Raw genomic sequence first — 22,980 nt, 5'->3', positions numbered from 1 at the left:
TTCCTTTGTTACTTTAGAATGATAGTTTTTCATTTGATGTTGTTAAACTTTTCCCTGAGTTCTTATAAGATATTATTGTCTTCTGGCATTGGCTGTCATTCATTGTCATTTATGAAATATTAACTTTCCAGCTAATCGCTGTTTTCTTTGTAGGTAATCAATACTTTTAGTCTGGCCACTTTGAAGATTCTCATTTTTTAAAATTTATTCTTTATTTATTATCAGCATATCAGTATTCATTATTTTTTCACCACACCCAGTGCTCCATGCAATCCATGCCCTCTATAATACCCACCACCTGGTACCCCAATGTCCCACCCCCCACCACTTCAAACCCCTCAGATTGTTTTTCAGAGTCCATATTCTCTCATGGTTCACCTCCCCTTCCAATTTCCCCCAACTCCCTTCTCCTCTCTGTCTCCCCATGTCCTCCATGCTATTTGTTATGCTCCACAAATAAGTGAAACCATATGATAATTGACTCTCTCTGCTTGACTTATTTCACTCAGCATAATCTCTTGAAGATTCTCTTAAAACCACTATGTTTTACCTTTATGTCATGATGTGTGTAGAGATTTTCCATGTCTTTTTCATAATTCAAGTGTCTTATCTCTGTCTTCTGCATGATAGATACACTTCAAAAATGTTCCTTAATTCTTTAATATTTAAAAATATATTGCCCAAGTGTTTTTTTAAAACTAGGTGTTTCCTAGTTCACAAACTATTTTACTTTAATTTCCAGTGATTTTAATTTACTCCTTTTTTATGCCATTACTCTCTATTTTGTTTGTTTCAGAATCTCTCATTTTTTTCAGGTTTTATTTATTTATTTGACAGAGAGAAACACAGAGAGAGAGGGCACACAAACAGGAGGAATAGGAGAGGGAGAAGCAGGCTTCCTGCTGAGCAGGGAGCCTGATGCAGGGATAGATCCCAGTGGAATCCTAACCTGAGCTGAAGGCAGATGCTTAACGACTGAGCCACACAGGCACCCCTCATTTTTTTTTTTAACAGATGTTATTTCTTACTTTAATCTCTGAATGTCAAACATAACTTTAGTTTAAAGCCATGTTTCACATTTTTAAATGATTTTTATTTCACCTGGAGTCATTCATTTCTTGGCGATTGATTTGTGATGTGTTATTCTTAGCATTGGTGTTTCTCACTTTAGATTTGCTGGCTCATCTGCTCATTCTCTCTCCGCCTATCCATTCCCTTCATGCCCCTCCACTCTCTCCTCCTGACCTAGCTAATCATTTTGTGCATGCTTCTGCCTTGTTTCCCTGGAACTCAGAGTCTAGAACTAAGTGTTGTTCTGCTGAGGCAGTTACAAAGACTTCAGTTGCTGAGATTCAGGTCTTACCTGCACGTCAGGGTCAGTTTCCTTGTGCCTTTTTAGATAAATGGCTCACATTTCCCACCACATTTGCTCCTACTGTCCTTCCCTCATTGAAAGAGGAGTCTTGTCCAACTCAGTTCAGACTGAGAGCTTGGCTTCGATCCCTAACTACCTAACAGATGCACCCTTCCAGACATTTCTATCTGCCCTCAGAGTTGGAGAACAGCAGGGACAGGTCAGCCTCAATTTCTCCTTTCTGTTTCTTTTCCTTTTCTGGTTACAAAGATGTTTGCCCTACTTCTCTACTCAGTTATGTTCTCCTACCCTTCCCAGTTGCATGTTCTTGGTTATTCCTGTATGTTGGTGATGGTGGTGGTGGAGTGAAGGAAGATTTGACATATACCACACCACTTGGGCCAGAAGTTCAATTCTCCTCTCAGCCAGAGTTCAAATGTAAACCGAAGACCTGTTCTAATGAGCACACATTTCAAGCAAGGTAAATAAAAATTAATGAAAGAATATAACATCAAAGTATAATGTTTTAGAATGATGTTTTCAACACAGCTGATTTTTCATGGTCAATAACAGGGTGAGGGGAAGTCTGCAGGGACTAATGAGGGTGCAGTATTCTTAGAAATACTGGATTCATGGTCTGGCTTACTTGCCAAGGCACCAAATGGCTTCAGGGGAATTTACACTCTGATTAGTGTAGAACTTTAAAGGATAAATCTTTAATGGCTGCAGAGAAGCAGCAAAATTAATGGCTGGCCATCTGGCTTGGTTTTATTAACCTATTTGTTCCAACTGTGCTTGTTGGCTTCTGTAGATAGGGCAGATGAAGATGAACTAGCTTACAAGAAAATTTTAAAGCAATTTTGAGGTTTTCCCCCCTCTTTTCTTGAAAGAATTTGTGTAAGACTATAGTTTTGTGTAGGTGTTTATTCACTTAACAGACACGGACGGCATCTATCACATAGCAGGCCCTGTAGAAAACCAAACAGGAATAGAGGTGCACAATCCTCATGTCCAAGGGCCCCTTGGAGACTTCTCTCCTTTGGGGGCTGGTCATGCTTCATGGTAGCCTGTTTGTTTTCAAATTATTAACCATGTGTTAGGAATTTTGTAAGAGTGAAACAAAAATCCTTTCCAGGCAACTAGAAGGTTTTCTTTTTTCTTTCCTTCTTCCTTCTCTCCCTTCATCCTTCTTTTATATCTTTTCCTTCTCTTTCTCTTTCATTTCCTCTGGTTTCTCTTTTCCTTTTTCCTTTCCTTTCTCCTCTCCCTCCCTCTCTTCCTTCATAAGATACCAGATGCACTCACTTTCATTGTTCCTTTGGTAAAAGAATTTGGGAACGGGCTGCCTATCCAAATGTAGGGTCCCAAATGCAGGTCTGAAGCATGAAAAGGTAGCACCATGGTATCTTCCACCCTGCACTCTGACTTATTTGGCTGACAAGATGTCAGATGAAAAGGGGATCAACTAGTTAGAGATAAGAAGAGAAAGACATGAATGAAGAGGTGAAGGAAACAAGGATAGAAAGTGGGCTATGCCTGCCACTCTTCTCACAAAATTTGAAATTCTTCCCCTGATAAGGCCTTTGAGATCTGATACATGACCTCAAAGGATGACCATTAACACCCCCAACACATTCTTGGCTACAATGGGTGGTCAACAAGGATCTAACAGCATTGAGTGCTATGAAAAGCATGGGAACTGCCTGTAGATATTAGGGCCATATGGCTAGGGTGTCCACAGGGATGGAGTATCTATAGGGCTAGAGTGCCCATGAGGCTGGATGTCTTTAGGGCTGGGGTGTCCACAGGGCCAGGGTGTCCATGGGGCTGGGGTGCTCATGGAGCCAGAGTGTTGTGGAGAGACCTGGATTTGCATTTGGAAGTGCTAGACTGAATCTTCTTTCACTTACCAGATGCTTAATGGGGTGTCACAATGGATTTGAGTCTGTTTGTTTGCTTACACAATGGATAGAGCCATTTAAATTACAGCATTGTGTGTAGGTTAAACACTCAGGCTAAGTGAAAGATCTCTGAAGAAAATGAAGACAATCCAACCATGTAGGTTTAGTCTCACAATCATGACAAGTTGACCTCCAGGCCCTATAATTAGGATGACATGCATTCTGAAGAATTCTTCATTTCTTTAGAAATGAGTGGTTTAGGAATTGATCCCATTTACAGTTGCACCCCAAATGATAAGATACTTAGGAATAAATCTAACCAAAGAGGAAAAGAATCTGTATTCAGAAAACTATAGAGTACTCATGAAAGAAATAGAAGAAGATGCAAAGAAATGGAAAAATGTTCCATACTCATGGATTGGAAGAACAAATATTGAAAAATGTCTAGGCTACCTAGAGCAATATACACATTTAATGCAATCCTTATCAAAATACCATCAAGTTTTTCTGAAGAAATGGAACAAATAATCCTAAAATTTATATGGAACCAGAAAAGACCCCAAATAGCCAAAGGAATGTTGAAAAACAAAACCAAAGTTGGCGGCATCACAATTCCAGACTTCAAGCTCTATTACAAAGCTGTATTCATCAAGACAGTATGGTACTGGCACAAAAAAAGACACACAGATCAATGGAACAGAATAGAAAGCCAAGAAATGGACCCTCAATTTTATGGTCCACTGATCTTCAACAAAGCAAGAAAGAATGTCCAATGGAAAAAAGACAGTCTCTTCAACAAATGGTGTTGGGGAAATTGGACAGCCACAGGCAGAAGAATGAAACTGGACCATTTCCTTACACCACACACAAAAATAGACTCCAAATGGATGAAAGACCTAAATGTGAGAAAGGAATCCATCAAAATCCTAGAGGAGAACACAGGCAGCAAACTCTTAGAGCTCAGTCACATCAACTTCTTCCTAGAAACATCACCAAAAGCAAGGGAAACAAGGGCAAAATTGAACTATTGGGACTTCATCAAGATCAAAAGCTTTTGCACAGCAAAGGAAACAGTCAACAAAACCAAAAGACAGTTGACAGAATGAGAGATTATATTTGCAAATGACATAACAGATAAAGGGCTAGTATCTAAAATCTATAAAGAGCTTAGCAAACTCAACGCCCAAAGAACGAATAATCCAACCAGGAAATGGGCAGAAGACATGAACAGACATTTCTGCAAAGAAGACATCCAGATGGCCAACAGACACATGAAAAAGGGCTCAACATCACTCTGCATCAGGGAAATACAAATCAAAATCACAATGAGATACCACCTCACACCAGTCAGAATAGCTAAAATTAAGCAGTCAGGAAATGACAGATGCTGGTGAGGATGTGGAGAAAGGGGAGCCCTCCTACACTGTTGGTGGGAATGCAAGCTGGTGCAGCCTCTCTGGAAAACATTATGGAGGTTCCTCGAAAAGTTGGAAATAGAGCATACTGGGTATTTACCCCAAAGATACAAATATAGTGATCCGAAGGGGCACCTGCACTTGAATATTTATAGCAAAAATGTCCACAAAAGCCAAACTGTGGGAAAAGCCTAGATGTCCATCAACAGATGAAGTGGATAAAGAAGATGTGGCATAGGGGTGCCTGGGTGGCTCAGTGGGTTAAGCCTCTGCCTTCAGCTCAGGTCATGATCTCAGGCTCCTGGGATCAAGCCCCGCATCAGGCTCTCTGTTCAGCAGGGAGCCTGCTTCCTTCTCTCTCTCTGCCTGCCTCTCTGCCTACTTGTGATCTCTCTCTGTCAAATAAATAAATAAAATCTTTAATAAAAAGAAAAGAAGCTGCAGTGTATATCTACATGGAATACTATGCAGCCATTAAAAATTGAAATCTTGCCATTTGCAATGATGTGGATGGAACTAGAGGATATTTTGCTGAGTGAAATAAGTCAATCAGAGAAAGGCAATTATAATATGATTTCTCTGATTTGAGAGGCAGGGAAGGGGATCATGAGAGGAAAAGAGGGAAAATGAAGCAAGACAGGACCGGGGAGGGAGACAAATCATAAGAGACTCTTTTTTTTTTTAAATAAAGATTTTATTTATTTATTTGACAGAGACAGAGAGAGATCACAAGTAGGCAGAGAGGCAGGCAGAGAGAGAGGGGGCAGCAGGCTCCCTGCTGAGCAGAGAGCCCGATGTGGGGCTCGATCCCAGGACCCTGAGACCATGACCTGAGCTGAAGGCAGAGGCTTAACCCACTGAGCCACCCAGGTGCCCCCATAAGAGACTCTTAATCTCAGGAAACAAACTGAGGGTTGCTGGAGTGGAGGGGATAGGGTGGGATGGGGTGGCCGGGTGATGGACGTCGCGGAGGGTGTGTGCTATGCGGAGTGCTGTGAATTATGTAAGACTGATGATTCACAGACCTGTACCCCGGAAACAAATAATACATTACATTTATATTTTTTAAGGAAAAAAAGAGAAATGAGTGGTTCAGCATCTCCCTTTTCATTGTTCTTCCTGCTTTTAACTATTAGACTCATACTCACTGATGTGGCCTGAGAGAAATATGGTGGCACTGCAGACTCTATCTCAGATTTGGGTTTTCTCTGGAGTTCTTCCTCACTCTCCCTCACTCTTTTTATCCTTCCTCTTTCTAACACTTATCTTGAGAAGACAGACAAAAATGGAAGAAAGGTCAGCATGGACAGAGAGAAGTCATTAATCCAACAAGTATTTAAGTTGGCTTCTGCTGTTTGTGATGTAATGGTGGAGAAGACATGGGTTTCAGGGAAGGCAGGATAAATGAGGCGGGGGATAAATGAGGAAACCAAAAAATAAGCAGGAAGGTGCAGATGGGGGAGCCTGGTGTGTAGGATGGGGTAGACAAGTGTTTTCCTTTCTCTACCACCTCCATGTGCCTTGTTTGTTTCTCAAGGAACATGACTTTGTGCGGTGATACCAGTAACCACCATCTGTACCATTTGTGGTGTGTGTCTACACTGTACGTTTCTTTGACCCTTTACTCCTCACCATCATTCTACCAGGTAGGTGGTATTTTACCCTCATCAGAAGATGGAAACATTCGTCAACTCGAGTCATGCAGCCAGTGAGGAACGGAGCAAAACCTCAAATCCATACGTGTCCCTGCTGACCGTGTGTCACACGGATGAGTTGCACAGATGTTTGTTGGAGAGGGTCCTAAAGACAGTGCACTGAGTGCCTGGAGTTCTCCTGGGATGCTATGGTCATGGGCAGGGTTGTTGTGTCCACACATGAGGACTCTGATGGGTACCTCAGAGGGATTTGACTGCACATGGTACCGGGCCTCCTCTTGGCCTCACGGGTGCCGATCCCTGTGCATATATGCCTTATACTGTTGTTTTTGTCAGTCGTGGTTTTGGTTACAATGCCAGCTAGGAGGGATTCCAAGTGACAGTCCACAGTCTTGCCTCTGTATAAGGATCACTCACCTGAGTGTCTCTGCCTGCTGTGCTGGGCAGGAGCTTTGAGGGTACTGAGAGATCACCCACTTCTCCTCTGAGGCACAAACAGGAGAAGAGTTTTCAGGCTTTGTTTTGACATAGATGACCACATTTCTGTGAGCACCCCTGTGTGTGTATGTGTTTACTAAAAAGTTTACATCAGTTGGCCTCAAATAACCCTCTTCTGACTGTAATGAGGCCACATTTTGTTTTCTCTGAATAAATGAGATCCAAAATTAACCAACATCTGCAGAGTTTCAGTTAACACGATGCTACTTCCCCCTCCCTGTCCTTTCCAGAACAAAAACCAGTTTGCCATTTGCTGTCTGGATTCTTTTTGAAACGTTTATAGCAATGCTTTTTTCCTCGAGAGTGTTTTTCATGTTTTATGGTGTATTTTCATCATTCGTTCTAATGGTTTTTATAAGAGTGATTGAAATCAATCCAACTTAACAATTTCCTGGGACCCTAGTGTGTGCCAGGCTCTGAGGGTGGAAACAGAGTCAGTAAACACTGGCTTGGGCCCCTCTACGTAGGAGGTTCCCCAAGGCCCTGCTTCTGTCCTGGATTCCTGCCACAGGTCCATGTTTTCCTCCCTGTTCTCATACCACAAACAAATCCCACATCTCTGTCTTCCAGCTTTGCCCTCCATGAAATTAAAGATTAAGCCATGGTGAGCCATCTATAAAAGTCCCAGGATTCTGTATTTTTTTGTAAATCTTGTGTTGATTCTCTGTGAAATCGATAAAATACCCCCCACCCCTAAATTCAATAGGTCTATGGTGCCTTTGAATGTGAGTAACAATTGAACAACTATTTAGATCATGTCAAGACAGTGAAAGTTGGTCAAAAATACACATATGACAAAACTCAGGGGTAAAGAGTCATGTTTTTTATGAATGAACTCAGACTTTTTTTGTAGATATTTCAACTACTGTTTCCGTATGATATATATTTCTTTAATTTTAAAGATTTTATTTATTTATTCATTTGACAGAGAGAGATCACAAGTAGGCAGAGAGGCAGGCAGAGAGAGAGGGGGAAGCAGGCTCCCCACTGAGCAGAGAGCCCGATGGCAGGGCTCGATCCTAGGACCTGGGATCATGATCTGAGCTGAAGGCAGAGGCTTTAACCCACTGAGCCACCCAGGCTCCCCTGTTTCTGTATGATATAAATGGTGTCATCCAGTTTTTATAAGTTTACAGTTAATGTTGTTAACTTATATGGATTATATCTAGAAGCTGATTATATTTAGAAGTTGATTGTTTTATGATTATGTCAAACTCAGGTGTCAAATTGTTCTCATTATCCAATAACAAAAGACTCAGTAATTCATCAGAAGGCATAGGCTTTTTCTTGGTACTAAGTCTGCAGAAGAATTCATACTGTGATTTATAAAAAATTATTTGTTAATTATTTATAAAATAAATTAATAATAAATAAAATAGAATAATAAAATAAATAAAATAATAAAAATTATTATTAATTATTTATAAAAAATTTATTCAAACATTCAAGTGAATCATGCTTTGAGAAAACTCAGCATATGATGTAAAATAATATTAAACCGGTTTAATATGTAAAAATCAATATTACTTCTGGATTTTAAATGAGTTTCTTCTAAAATATTTAAAGTACAATTTGATTAATTTTTTTTTTGAGTTTTAGCATGAGCTTTTCAAAAGTTTCCCCCTGTTTTTAGTGAGATATAATTGATAAATAAAAATTGTATATATCTTATCCTATTTAACCTCACAGGAAAGGGATGCAGTTTGTGATAAAAGTAGACCTCACATTCTATAGATTTTTACTAGGTCAAGGTAGTCCTCTACATTCTACATGCCAGATTAGCAAATTTTCACAGGGAGCATCTCCATTCCTCCACAAATCCTATGAAAGCATGTCGGTAGTCTGTTGTATGAAAAGAGCTCCAGTTTATCCAGAACTTTTGTTTTCTCAGGGTAGTGAGGATAATGCTGGCCTTACATTGGTTTTCTCAAGCCTCCCTAGCATAAAAGTAATTTGCAGGAGCCTCCCTAGCATAAAAGTAATTTGCAGGATTACAGACCCACTGGATCAGAATCTCCAGAGGAGGACTGGGAAGCTGAACATATGGCAAGAACTCCAGTAAAGCTGATCACCCAGGAAGTTTGGAAATGTGGTTTTGGGGTGTTGTCTGGTCTGTAGATGAGCTGTATCCTGCAAACTTACACCCTGGCTTGGTTCTGGTTGTAAATGACTCGCCCTAACTTCATGTTGACCCAAAGGGAGGGAATTACAAACTCAGTTAGGACATTTGAGAGCAAATACAATCCTGGGATTTCAAATGACTCCTTTTCAGCCCTGCCTTGAACACTAAGAACACCAGCCTGATAGAGTGGAAGACAAAATACACAATAACGTTACAAATGGGGCACTCATGCTGGACTCCGTTAATGAGCATCTGAGACCAGACACTATGGAAAGTACATTATATACGAGATCTTTAATCCCCCAAAGAACCCTTTGTGCCTAAGTGAGCAAGGTGGTCTAAGTAAGTCACACAAACTTACCCAGTATATGAGAGAGATGGGATGAGAACCGTTCTTGGGTTACCTTCAATTGCTATAATATCCACTACAATAAAAACGTTCTTAATACCATGACATTAATAGGTGCTTTATAATGAGCAGGACAATTTTATAAACATGACCTCATTGGATATCTAGCAAGATAGTTCTTCTCCAAACCAAAAGGAAGTCATGGCCATTCTTCACAAATGCTGTGGTTCTCACCTGGAACTTTCCCACCTTTGTTTATTCAAATTCGACTCACCCGGTCTTGCTCAGGTTCTACCTCACTGCACTCTTCCCTACCCATCCTACTATTGACCTCTGAATCATGACAGCTGTACTGATAAGTTACCTGCACTGAAACACATGGTTTTACAGTGATCTGTGCTGTATATTTTGTTGTGATTGTTTTAATCTCTTTCATGCATTCATTTATTTCACCTGGTTATAATCATTCAGGGTCTCAATGCTTTGTGAGCTGCTTAAGAATTACCCTTATTTACATGATAGAGCTGCATCCTTCATAGCACCTTGAATAGGCTGGAAAGATACTTATTCTCTCTTTTGATAGACAGTCACCAATGTCAATCTGCTGAAACACAACTTCCCAACCTTTGCATTAAGAATGACTCCCACATTTTATTGGCCCTTGGAGCTGTTGGAGCTCCAGGCCTATTGGCTTCTGCTTTCAGCAGACCCAATATTTATGCAAATGGCATGTACGAATATAATTTTCAATGGGTACCATGAAAGTAAAAAGGTTGAAAAGCTTGAGAAGCACTGAGACAACCAGATGACCAGATGCATTCCTGGTCTTTACTCAAACAAGCCATAATTATATAGAGAAAACCAGAGGGAGCTTAAGAAGATGATAATCTATTTTAAAGAACCATGTCTCTTGTAAAGTGCAAACTCCTACATGATTGTGTTTAAGAGGTTGATATAAATAGCAAAACTAGAGCATTCCATAATAAGTCAGACTAGCCCTAGAAATGCCTACATTTTCTATTATGTAGAGCTGATTTCTAAGATAACTTTGTCAAGATAGTGCTTTCTAAGCATAATGTCAATATTGATCATGAACTTGTACATAATGTCTCATTACATTAAAATTTTGTACAAATATTTAGAAAGTGAAACATAGGGTATGCACAAAGGAAATGTTCAACAGTGAGTGATATTGGTCATTGGCAGTTCCATATTATATATTGAGATAAGTCTTACAGTGGTTTTGACAATGTGAATTTGTGGACATGAGACTATGATCAATAGTAACCCAAAAGAACTGCGGGGTTGGGCAACAAGATGGGGCAACTTTGTGGGCTCTAACATATTCCAGAGCAGAGTCTGAAAGTCTTTGATCAGACTGGGCATGGGGGCTGTATGTCAAGGCTAGAGAAAGGAATCACCTGGACTCAGGGCACTGGCACTAGGTGGGTAGAGTGAGGCCAATGTCCAAAAGAACAGGGTTGAAGTCCTGTTCAAATTCATTTAACATGAATCCTAGACATTAGGTATTTTAATATATGTTAACTCTTAATTCTTGCAACAGCCCCAGGAAGTACATATTAGACCCATCACAATTTTCTTAGGTGAATGGGGTCAGGATTTAAAAAAAAAATCCAGCAACCAAGATCTGTGGTCTCCCTGAAGAATAAACTGAATTGGAATAGCCTGCCCAGTCAAAGCATTCTTGTATCTACCAACACCCAATCATGAGTACCCACCACTCTTGAGATGCTACAAAGTAGAGTTAATACTCATACCTCCATCTTTATCACTAGACGGTGTTTTTCTAATGGCTCCTCTCTCATATCTGGACCAAGTGTATGTTTATCCAATGTTCAATATCTAAAGTATAGGCTTCAAAATTTCTGGGATAAATTCTGACCTGGCTTAGCACCTAATATTTTATACAGGTCTTCAGTGTTTCACATTCTTTTCACCAAGTATGATGACATCCTGGGAGATGAAATGGAAGGATAGACAATGTCTTCTGAAGCTTGTCTTAGAAGCTACTCCTTGTAGGCAAGATCAATCTATGAATCTGCCTCACATCAGAAATGGCAAGTATTTATGGAACCCAGTGGGGTTCATGGAGGAGAGGGGCACTGTCTTAGAAGAAATCAGGTTTCAGCAAGAAGATTGCATCAGCAGGAGCTGTCTGGGCTTGGTCAGAATTCTCTTCATGGACAAGATTTGTGTCTCCCAGGTTTTGAGGGAGACACATTTAATCTATTGTCATTTATGCAAAATGGTTATTCTTAAGGTGGTCCTTGGTAGGCATATTTGGATGCTGTCTATCAAGGATGGTGTGGAAGGAAGACATGGCCACAAATCCTTTATTATTCCTCCCCTCAAGAAGTGGAATACAGGGGTGCCGGGGTGGCTCAGTGGGTTAAGCCTCTGCCTTCGGCTCAGATCATGATCTCAGGGTCCTGGGATCGAGCCCCGCATCGGGCTCTCTGCTCGGCGGGGAGCCTGCTTCCCCCCCTCTCTCTGCCTGCCTCTCTGTGTACTTGTGATCTCTCTCTCTCTGTCAAATGAATAAATAAAATCTTAAAAAAAAAAGTGGAATACATTTTTCTCCCCTGAATCTGGGCTGGACTTGTGATTTGCTTGACCAACAGAAGGCAGTGAAGTGATGTACTGGGACTTCTGAAGCTAGGTCATAAGGGATGGTGAGGCTTCCATTTCATTCCCCTGAAATGCTCTCTCTGGGGGCACTCCCTCTTGCTTAGAAGCAGCCCACGAAGCTTTATCAGAGGCTCACATTGAGAGGGAGAGAGGTTCCTGGTCAACAGGCCCCAGAGTGAACATCCTGACACAGCATAGTAGAGATACAAGATCACTGAAGCCCAGTCAGTATCTTACTGCACCTGTCTGGGAAAGTCCACATGAGGGTTGCCTAGTAGGCTATTCCCTGAATCCTGACCCACAGAACTGTGGGCAAGCTATAATGGTTGTTTAAACTACTAGTTTTGGGGTGGTTTGTTATGCAGCAATAGATAACCTGAACAGTTGGTGGAATGTATCATCCTGTAACAGGGGTTACAGGCACACAGAGAGGAATCTGAAGCCATTTCACACTGATCTCAGGCCTGGTAAGTGATGACTTTGGTTAGGGCTTAGGGGGCAACCTTAGGATAACATCAATTTCAGGTCTTTAGTGGCTGTGGTCAGATCAAGTCAGAAGAGGACACTAGGTAGGGTCATTGAGTAGGGTAGCTGTCAAACTGTCCAGACTTTTGTACATGTACTATTTTATTTTTTCATGACCCATCTGGCCAGCTCACCTCATTTCTTGAGGGAAGAAACTAAAGCCACAGAGGTAGAAGCCTGGTTCAAGGATACATGCCTTGTTAGGTAACAGAATGAGATTATCAACTCCAAGTTCAAAGATCTTTATCTTTCTTCAAAACTGAGGGAGGATGTGGGCTGTCAGACCAAACCATGGGACATGGTCTGATTAGAAGTCCAAGTGCAGGGACAGCCAGAGCACAGTGGAAGGAGTACTGGGCTAGGAGGTAGACAGGGGGCTCAAGGTCAAGACTTTTATTTGCCTGATGTGGGACTTGAGTGAGCCACAAATAAACCTTTATATTTAAACAACTTAACACAATAAATGTTTGTTTCTTGCTCCCCCAGGTCTGATGCATTGTTTCTAACCCAAGGGCAGTGTCCTATCTGCGCTAGTTCAGAGTTCCAAGGTCCATCTGTCTGTTGTTCTTTACTCCCAAATGATGGATAAGAGAGAAAGAGTGGAGGCTAGGTGACTTCTCACCTTGGGCAGAGGGGCACCCAATTCATCCCTCACTTCCATTGGCAAAGGCTTCTCACATGACTCCTTCTGGATACAAAAAGGACTAGTGGCTACAGGCTCTTGCTGGGAAGCCATTTCTCAGTGACAACTATCTAATATAGGATAGGGAAACCATGAGTTTTGGGGGATAGTCGGCTGTCCCTGCCACAAAGACCTTTGCATATAGGTAGTTTTTTGGCATCCATTTCGGACATCCAGATGATAGACCTTCTTCACTCTCATGGTTTGATATTGGCCATAGTTGCTGTGCCTGAACCCATGCCTGTTTCAATTCACTTACCTAGAATGAGGCATCCTTTTCCCAGGGGAACCCCACCTTTTTATTGCCAGCTTCTCTTACAGACTGTGGTCCTGTCCCAGTTCCCAGAGACTGGTCACTCACCGCAGAGTGCTCTGAGCTGGTATCAGCAGGTCTCTAAGTACTTTCCAAATGCATTCTCTAGCACCAAGCTCTGCCAGTCTCCATACCCCAATGACCCTCCTGCTGATAGCTTGCTTGGACTCTCATCTGCTATTGCTATTTGCAGTGGAAATTGTGTTGGGTTGATTGGATAGGACCTATCCCCACCATCTTCCCTGACCTCAGCCCCATCCAGCTAAATAAGCACCCCCCCAGGTCTTTTCTACATTAGTAGGGTGGTCAGTCCAGGTCTCAGATGCTCTCACTGAGCCTCTGTCTTGTTTTTAAGGATCAAGCTGCAGCCCAGGCCCTGTTCTGGCAGTAAATCCCAACAATATATAATACTGAACATCAGATGTCTTGTCATCTTGGTGACCCACATTACTTCATGCCTACTAATCAATTCCATGGCTCTTGCTGCAGTTCAAAAAGAAGATGACCCCGTCAAAAGATCTTTGTTTTAAGGCCATGTTGTCAAAGAGCCATTACTCTAATCCATCTCAGACGACTAAATAGCAAGATTCAAGAATGCCGTCTGCCCAGTGCTGCTGTGTGGTTTATGCTCTAAGGTCTCAGACATCCTGATGCACTGAGTCACCAGGCACTGGGCACAACCAGATGAATTATGGAGACAAGTTTTCACAACAACTATTCCACCCCAATAATGCCTTGATTTTCTTGGATCCCACCGGTAACCTGATTGATGATTCTGATTTCTAGTATTCTCTTGGGTCATTTTCCTCTGCCAAAAGAAAGATGGTTCTCGCACAGTGTCACCTTGGAAGCTGATGAAATAGTGCATGTGGAAAATGAATGTGAACACTATTTTGCAAAATGTTGAGTGCCTTTACATTTTAATTTAAATTATTTCTCATTATATCAGTAGGAAAACTACTGATTCTCTGCCTCAACAGTGATTGAGAAGGGCCATTATATACATAGTCAGGACCAAAAAAGCCCAGAAATTTGAATTTCCCAAACTCGGTTTCCCTGTTCTTCCTGACAGATGTTTCTCGTGGCTGTACGCCCGTGGTGGTTGGGAGGATAGCTGTAGTCTATAAGCTATCTTTCTTTTCCCATCAGAAGCAGATGGCAAGTGGCTACTTGATTCTGGTTATTTGGCCAGGGTAGTGGTTGCTTCCCGTAAGCAGTGGCATATGGATTTTTAATGGTGGCTCTTTGAGTTTCCCCTTGAAGGGGAAATTAGAGATTAGAGGGGAGGCTCATTTGATTTGAGTTTCTAGAAGAGGAGTTGCTGGACCAAGCAGGACTAAGTGAGGTTGCCTGCTTTGTGTATTAAGATCCAAGAAGATTCTCCTTCCTCAGTCCAGGCAGCCTGATTATTCTGGGGGAGCAGGTTTTTCCTCTGTGAGTTAGAAAAGAAGGAACACTCCCAGAACCTCTGGGGACTAGCATTATTGGACTGAGCTATGATTTCCCAAATTGGTTCATCCAGTTTTATGATGGATATTATGGGGAGATATAAGTCAATTGCCAATCCATTTACAAAATTGCTTTCCCAGTGTGGCTGGCTGCCACTGTTTTAAATAACAGAACTGATCTGGCTACAAGTTTCCTGTGAGCAGTGAACTCACTTTACAGAAGATTTCAGAGAAAGAGAGAGCTTTCAGAGGAGTGGTCCCTGAAGTTTTGGAGAAGGCTTATTTTTAGATGGTAATTTGCTATCATGAATTCAGGGGGATATGTACATATTCATGGCCTAGATGGTGCAACAATAAATCTCTGATAGATGTCCTTGTTTCCAGAAAGTTGACAAGTTAAAGAGACCAGACATCTGAAGACCAGCAGGTAAGAATGGCAGGTAACATTTGGTTTATCTCGACGTATTTGCCTCTCTTTCTTCTCTCTCACTCATTCTTTGAGGTTTATGTCCCCTCCATAAGCCCATGTGATTCACAGAACGCCCGAGCCTAGGTGACAGTTTTCCTCTGAGTGGGAGAAACAAAAAGAACCTTGTGGTAGGTTCTAGACAGCACAGGGAGGGGACTCAGGTGTCCTCTTCCTGCATGGACCCTCCTCCACCATGAGAGGGAGCTCGCTCGCTCTCTGGTTCTTCCCTTACTGTGGTATTTCAACCCTCAGGGAGGTTCTAATCAAGTCATTTCTTGTGTTTCAGTAACAAGATAACATCTTCTCAGAAATGTACCTTGTTGGAAGTCAAGCATTTTAAGCTCCAGGAATGGTCTGGTTTGCATTTTTCAAAGGCAGAGAGGAGATGAGTCTGCAAAATGTGTTTCCAGGAGACGTCGTTTGGTTAGTTCGGATGATCCTGTCCCCAAGGTTATGCCCTTTTTAACACTGAACTGTTTTTTCTCTGGTTGTCAGCTGGATGGTTTTCAGTGGTGGAAACTGAGTCCCTCAACTTTGACCCTCAGAATGTGTCCTGATGTACTACCCAGAATATGTGCTTAATGGACCTGGTTTATGATGATGTTTAGGAAAACGACTCAAAGGTGTTATTTCTTTTTCCAGAATGTATTTATGAGCAACATGACTCAATCTCCAGGAAATCTCAAGGAGTCTTATAATTTTAAAACAGACATTTGAGCTTAGAGAAAATCAGAATGAAAACTTCAAATACTTTGAAACACTTGGAAACAAATAATTTAAAAATCCCCATGGCATCAAGCAAGTGGTTTTAGCATTATAGGGAACAGTGTGTTATCAGCTCTTTTGCACATAGGAGATTAGAACAAAGTTCATAACCCTGTAAGTTCTTTGTAACAAAATTGTAGTGTTTAGAGACAAAAATAACTGACTACCATGGAAAGCAATTTTTGACACCTACTGTGTTTGAAATGAAAGTCGACAAAACTCTGCAAATAATGGGATCACTCAAGTTTCAGCAAAAGTGAGCCTGGTGGTGGGTATTATGGAGGGCATGTATTGGATGGAGCACTGGGTGTGGTACATAAACAATGAATTCTGGAACACTGAAAAGAAATTAAAAAAAAAAAAAGTGGGCCCTTGAGTTAGCAAGGGATGACAACTTGGAGCTCACTGTCCCTGTAGACATTTGAATATGAAAATGGTCATGGACAGAAAGAATTTTTGACCCAGATGGTCAAACAATATTTTCAGCTTCACTGATAGAGTGCGTTTGGAGGTCTGAGAGATGAGCCGGGTGGGGCGGTTACCATACGCATGGACTTGTATGGGGTCTCCTTTAATCACGGGCTCACTCTCAGGACCAGCCTATGCACCTGCACTTAGCACCATGTCCCCACAGGAATGTGCCTTGATGGTCAGGGTAAGGGAAGCAACAAAAATGTTCCGAATATCCTGCTCCACTGAGGTCCTCACCATGGAGATCCACTACGGAGAAGTAAGAATTCAATTGCAAAATTAGTTTGGATTTTTTTCCCCTACTTACCTAAAAGCCTCAGGTGTAGACCTATGTGCAAAGTATGCTATGTTGGATCAGGACTGCCTCTCAGAGAAATGATAAATGGATCTTTTCAGATAAAAACAAAACAAAACAAAAACCAATACCTTTCCACTTAGGGCTTTAACATATAATATAGTTATCCTTCCAAAACTTTACTGAATAGAAAAACAGTAAACTCAGAGTTCTGCTTGAGCTAATAGTAGGTTAAAAGATTAACTTACTGGATATATATATTTTAAAATATGTGGCTACCTATTTATTTTTGAAGCCAGGGGCAAGTCATTCTGGGTTAAACTAAAAAATGGGGTCTTCGTGTTCAAGTTGCAGTCAAGGTGCTGAGGGCCGCCCTGAGGTATTGAGGGTTCATGAATTTTGAAGTTCCATCCCTAAACTGGTATGTCCAATGATCTCATTCTGATGGCTTACAAATGCTTTCTGCAACATTTGAAATTACCTTCCTGGGCATTTCCTGGGCTGTCAGTCATGAGGTTACTTCTGTGGGGGTTCAGCACTGCATGGGCCATCTGTTTTTGCCAGGCACTCCATGCTCTGGCCAGTGTTGCTGGGCTCACTGGGGAGGGGGTCTCTGACCCTGTGCTGACTGTTAAGTCAATGATTCTCAGTTCCCAGCTCGCCTTTCTATGCCACGTCTCTGCAAACCATCTTAGTCCTTGGCCGGCTGGATCACTGCTAGGGGCTTTGCCTGTAGGGTGTAGGGAACTACTGGAGACCAGAGGAAGGAGACTGGACCTCTTGTCTGTCTTGTTCCTGTGACTCTGAACTCACCAGGCACCTTTACTCTGGCAGTGACACCTCCTTTTTATGGAAAGAGTGGAGTCCATTTTGTAGGTTTCTCTCAGCACTGGCTGGATGAAATTTATGGCACCTTCCCAGGGATGCCAGCACTAGCCAGCAGTGCCCCTCCTCAGATGCCAAGATCCCAGGCCATGAAGCCCCTTTTCTGGCTCAGAGACACCGTCATTGGAGATCTGAGTTTCAGTTCTGCGGGGTCCTCTCTCCAAGCTTCCAACTTTTAATTATTCCAATTTTCCCCACAGCCCTGGTATGATAGCAGCTTCCTTCAGTGCCTGTCCTAGTGGAACCATAGTGGTTCTGTTTTGACCCATTTAGCTACCTGCTTAAGAGATCTTTATACCCATTTAATGATTCTTTGTCTTAAATTCTTGGTTACATTAACTGGTATGTTATGTGGATCTTAGCTGATATGGATGATGTCATTAATATCGTTAAGTAGACTTTCTTATCATCAATTTCATAGGCAATACAAATTTATTCTAGTATAATTTTTCTAGAGTGCCTGAAATCATATTCTCAACCTGCTACAAAAGGATCAGAATATGGGCTATGGTCCACCAAAGCTATTAGTGAAAACGAAATATATCAATCAGAACTCATGGTGGCAAGTAACTTGAACAGAAAAGGAAATCCATCAGCTCATTAACTGAAGAGTCTAGGGATAAAACCCTGCCTCCAAGCATGAATGGACCAAGGGGCTGAACAGAAATTATAATGTCTTAATTTTGTTTCCTCCATTCCCTGTCTTTCCTTTTTCTCTTTGTCAGCTTCATTCTCCAGCAGACTTTGCCTTGTGATGTCAAGACCACTTCCAAGGGCTCTAGGCTCATTCTAATTTCCTTGGCAAGCCCAACAGAAAGATACAGTCTCTGCTTTCAACTTTCCAAGTAAAAGCCCTGGAATGATTTCAGAGGCTCTGAATGCTGTGTCCATCTCTTCATTAGTCCCTTGTGGTGGGGACGGACCATGTTCTCATTGAGTAGGGTCGTACGAGCACACGTGCAGGGAGAGGAGCAGAAAGTCAGTTTCACCTAAACCAAAGACTACATTGCAGTGCGGTTTCCCCAAGGAAAATCTGGGTGCTGTGACCAGAAGATAGGGAAATTAAGGCTAACTTCACAAATAACAGATGCTTCTCACAGCAGAGGCTCTGAATTAAGGAGAGAGAAGAGGGAAGGGCCACTGTGAAGTCCCACAAGGATCTCCTCTTGAAGGAGCCTTTTCCAAGGGCATGGCTGATTGATGACAGCCTCCGGCTGCCGTGCGTGTGGGTCGAGCCAGCCACACTCCCCTGGGGCTGCATCTAGTCAATGACTGAGCATGGTGGGCATACCAGAAGCCGGCCACCCTCCCAGGGCAGATTCCTCCTAGAGGCACTGTCGGTCGAGGCACTCTGCATCGTGTGGCAAGGCTTTTTCAGCACTCCCCGCACTCTGAGACTTCGGCTGCCCAAGCCTTCCTGTTCTCTGTCCTTTTACCAGAAACAGACTTTCATCCTGACCTGAAGGCTCTCCATGCTTGTCCCTGCGACCCTTGATCCTTCACAGGTGTTGACCCTCATCATCTTTTGCATGCATAATTTTTTTTTCCAATTTCTCTGTTTTCTTTTATTGAACCATGGCTCACCATACAATGTCCAGTAGTTCTAATTAACAAATGATAATTGAACAAAGTCACTGACTTCACTCATATGTGGACTTGGAGAAAAAAAACAAATGAACAAAGGGAAAGATAGAGAGAGAGGCAAACCAAGAAACAGACTCTTAACTCTAGAGAACATATAGATGATCCCCAGAGGGGAGGGGAGGGGAAACAGGTGACGGGGACGAGGGCCCTGTCGTGATGAGCACGGGGTGTCGTACGGAACTGCTCAGTCACTATATTGTACACCTGAAGCTAATACTACACAGTATGTGAACTAACTGAAATTTAAATAAAAACTTTAAAAAAAATGAAAATGATAAACCCACATTTTCTATTATACAAGATGAGTACGTTCTAGAGATTGGCTATACAACATTGTTGCTATAATTAACAATATATGTATTGTACTCTTAAAAATTCTTCAGAAGGCAAATCTTATGTAAGTGTTCTTACCATTTTTTTTTTAAAGGAAAAGAAATAAAGCAAGTCCTTGGGAGCTGTTATATGGGTTATGGTCCCCATTTTGTTTTAATTGATAGAATTTTAGCTTCTAGTTTAGGACGATTTTCGTCTTCGTTCTATCTAATGAGGCTCAGTTCATTAGCAGGATCAATGGGAGGGACAGGGGAAGATGGGTTCCCACCCATTCTGTTGGAAAAACTCTCTTTCTAGGCTGAAAAAGGATTTCCTAATTAAAATGAACATTTCTCCTCTGTGGTCATGAGGCTGTGTCTACTTGAAACCCCCAGGGCACTTATCAGTGAAAAATAGACCATCAGTAATTTGGTAAGAATTCAGAAAACAAAACTTTCTGTCTGTCCAAGCCAATGATGTCATTTCTGTTTGTTTCTGTCCTTCCTGAGATCAATCGCTTGTAAGGATTATTCAGTCCTGCATTCCATTTTCATTGGTCTGGAGTCAGTGGTGGTCAAAAATATTTTGTAATATGTCAGAGTAGTGTGTGGTATTACTTGTCACTTATCTTCTTAAATATGGACAAAATCCCAGTAGAGTGTGCCGGACGTGCACCTGTGTGCGTGTGGGCACACCTGTCTGCTAAGCTCAAGGCTCCAATGAACGTAAAACTGAAAGGATTTTAGTCTGCATATTTTAACTTAAAACAGCTTCAGTTTTGTCATGTTTTCACATACTTTCCTCACATGTTGAAAATATAGTCCTGGAAATTAGATTTCTGATGAAAACAAGGACATCTCTCTCTCTACATTGTTAAATTACAGTTCCCTTTAAACATTCCTCATCTTCTCAAAGGGAGAAAGAGGGTTCAACACCACCTTTTAATCCTGGGTTCCCTTCTCTTTGTCCCTTTGTCACCGACATTACTTCAGCTATCTGATGAGCAGGCGTTTTATGATGTGGATATGCCGAGTGCGAATGAGCTAGAATTATCTTCCTGTCCCCAAATACTCAAGTAATGAGTATTTGTATCTGTATTGTCTACAGATAAAATGCTCATTTACACAGGCTCCTCACTCTTCATTTTGGATATTACGCTCACCAGTGTGCTCAGACAATGGCTCATGGCCGGGCCAGCCATGGGGGAGCTCTGGTATGGAGCTATACCGATGTCAGGTCTGGGAAACAAGCATCAGCCTCTGCCTTCGAACTGCATTAATGCAATGACCTTTTCCCCTTAATTTTTGGTGTTGCTTTCCCTCTGTGTACAATTTTATTCAGTTGGTTAAGAAGCATAGACTAATTTTTCTTTGTAATTGAAATTCAGAAAGACAGAGTTTAATGAGCTTGATTGAGCTTGCATCCACACTAGTGCTTTTAGCTAACTGGGGGATACGCGAAATAAAACAAGCAACCCATCTTTATTACATCTGCTCCTCAGGCAGAAGCTGGGGGCTGGGAGCTCCTTCCTGATCATGTGGTGCTGAGCCAGGGGTAAGGTTTACGTGGAGAGTGTCTGCCTTTCCTACCTGTTTCCATGTGGGTTTCTCATTCCACTGATGGATAAAGGTCCTCCAGCTAGTTTCTGATTTCTTTCAGAGGAAACTGCTCTTTGTGTGGCTCTATCTTCAGTGTGTCCTTGGGAGGAGGGGAGCCCAGGAGCCACTTAGTTTGAAAACATGGCGCACCTTTTCTTGTGGCCAGGAGTTAGAACTTCTTTAAATTAAATGTGTGAATGTTCTAGAAAAAAATGGTTGTGTTGTTGTGTTGGTCATTATTGGTTTTATCAAATACTGGGCACAGACTCTGAGTTCTGCTCCGTGAAGTGATTTATGGAGGTAATTTATTCTTTGATTCATGTTTAACACACTTGCCAACAAACTATTGTACCTAATAGTCTCACTTTCCTGCTGACAGCTCGACCTGGATGAGGTGACTAATCCCCCACAGGACGTCTGGTGGGTCTTCCCAACTATGCCAGACACAGGCTACGCTGTCACCCTAATGGGGGTCTCTATGCTGGCTGTGAACTGGCAGCCAAAACCACATGGCACAGGTGCCATTTAACAGACAAGCTTTTCCTTGTCAAACATCCACCAAGGTTTCCATTGGAGCAAACAGAATGGCACCAATAGAAGTACAGATGGTGAAGCCATTTCTTTGACTCATTTGGCTTCTGACCCGTGGACTGCTTTACTAACCCTGTGATTACGTATGTGCTCATCTTTCACGAGACTTGAGTTTCTCAGTGGGTATGAGGGGAGCTGACCAACATGGGTCTTGCCATACACAGCTTTTCTGGGGTCTACAGTCCTTGCTCTAGTAAAGAGGTTTCCTCATGCTGCTTATGAGACATAGTCCAGTAAGACGATGAACCACGTGACTCTTCCCAGTTACCTTATCTGTGACTACTATAACCACCACACGGAAAACTGGTCTGAAGCTCATTTATAATCGTCTCAACCCTCTTCAGATCATGATGCCGTTGAGAGAAGGATGGGCATCAATTTTTTATTGGACTTTTCTTTTTCATTAGCCCAGATATTGATATTCCCATTAAAGAACTAATAGAGGGTGCCTGGGTGGCTCCGTGGATGGTATCTGACTCTTGGAGTCACCTCAGATCACGATCTCAGGGTTGTGAGGATGAGCCCCACGTCAGGCTCCATGCTCAGCGCAGAATCTGTGTGAAATTCTCTCTCTCCGTCTCCCTCTGCTCCTCTCCCTGCTCTCCCGCTCTCTAAAACCAAATAAATAAACATTAGAAAGAGAAAGAACTAATGAAATCATGTTTACTGATACCAAACAATCATATAGACGTCTAGATTTTGGATTGGTTATTGGGACCATTATGTGGATTCTTATTCCCCAAGTCAATGTTGGCTGGTTGTTTCTAACTTCATGACGTCGACACAGAGGTGCAAGACTGTGGACGCTCCCCTTCTCTTTGCTCATCACCCACTAGACGTGAATAGTCAGAAGAAGATAGTCTCAAATGTGTGTCTACGTTTCTATGTGCAAACCCCCCCAAACCTTCTCCTAGAGTTTGTCCTACTGCTGGAAGTAGAGTGCTCTTCCCAGCTCTTCAGAGATTTAGAATTTATCTCCAATCTCACCGGAGCACTAAACCACAACTAATATAAACTGAGATAATGTATTTTATTGCAA

The sequence above is a fragment of the Mustela erminea genome, chromosome 3, assembly GCF_009829155.1.
Source record: "Mustela erminea isolate mMusErm1 chromosome 3, mMusErm1.Pri, whole genome shotgun sequence".
NCBI classification, from domain to species: Eukaryota; Metazoa; Chordata; class Mammalia; order Carnivora; family Mustelidae; genus Mustela; species Mustela erminea.
This window is presented reverse-complemented; position numbering follows the sequence as displayed.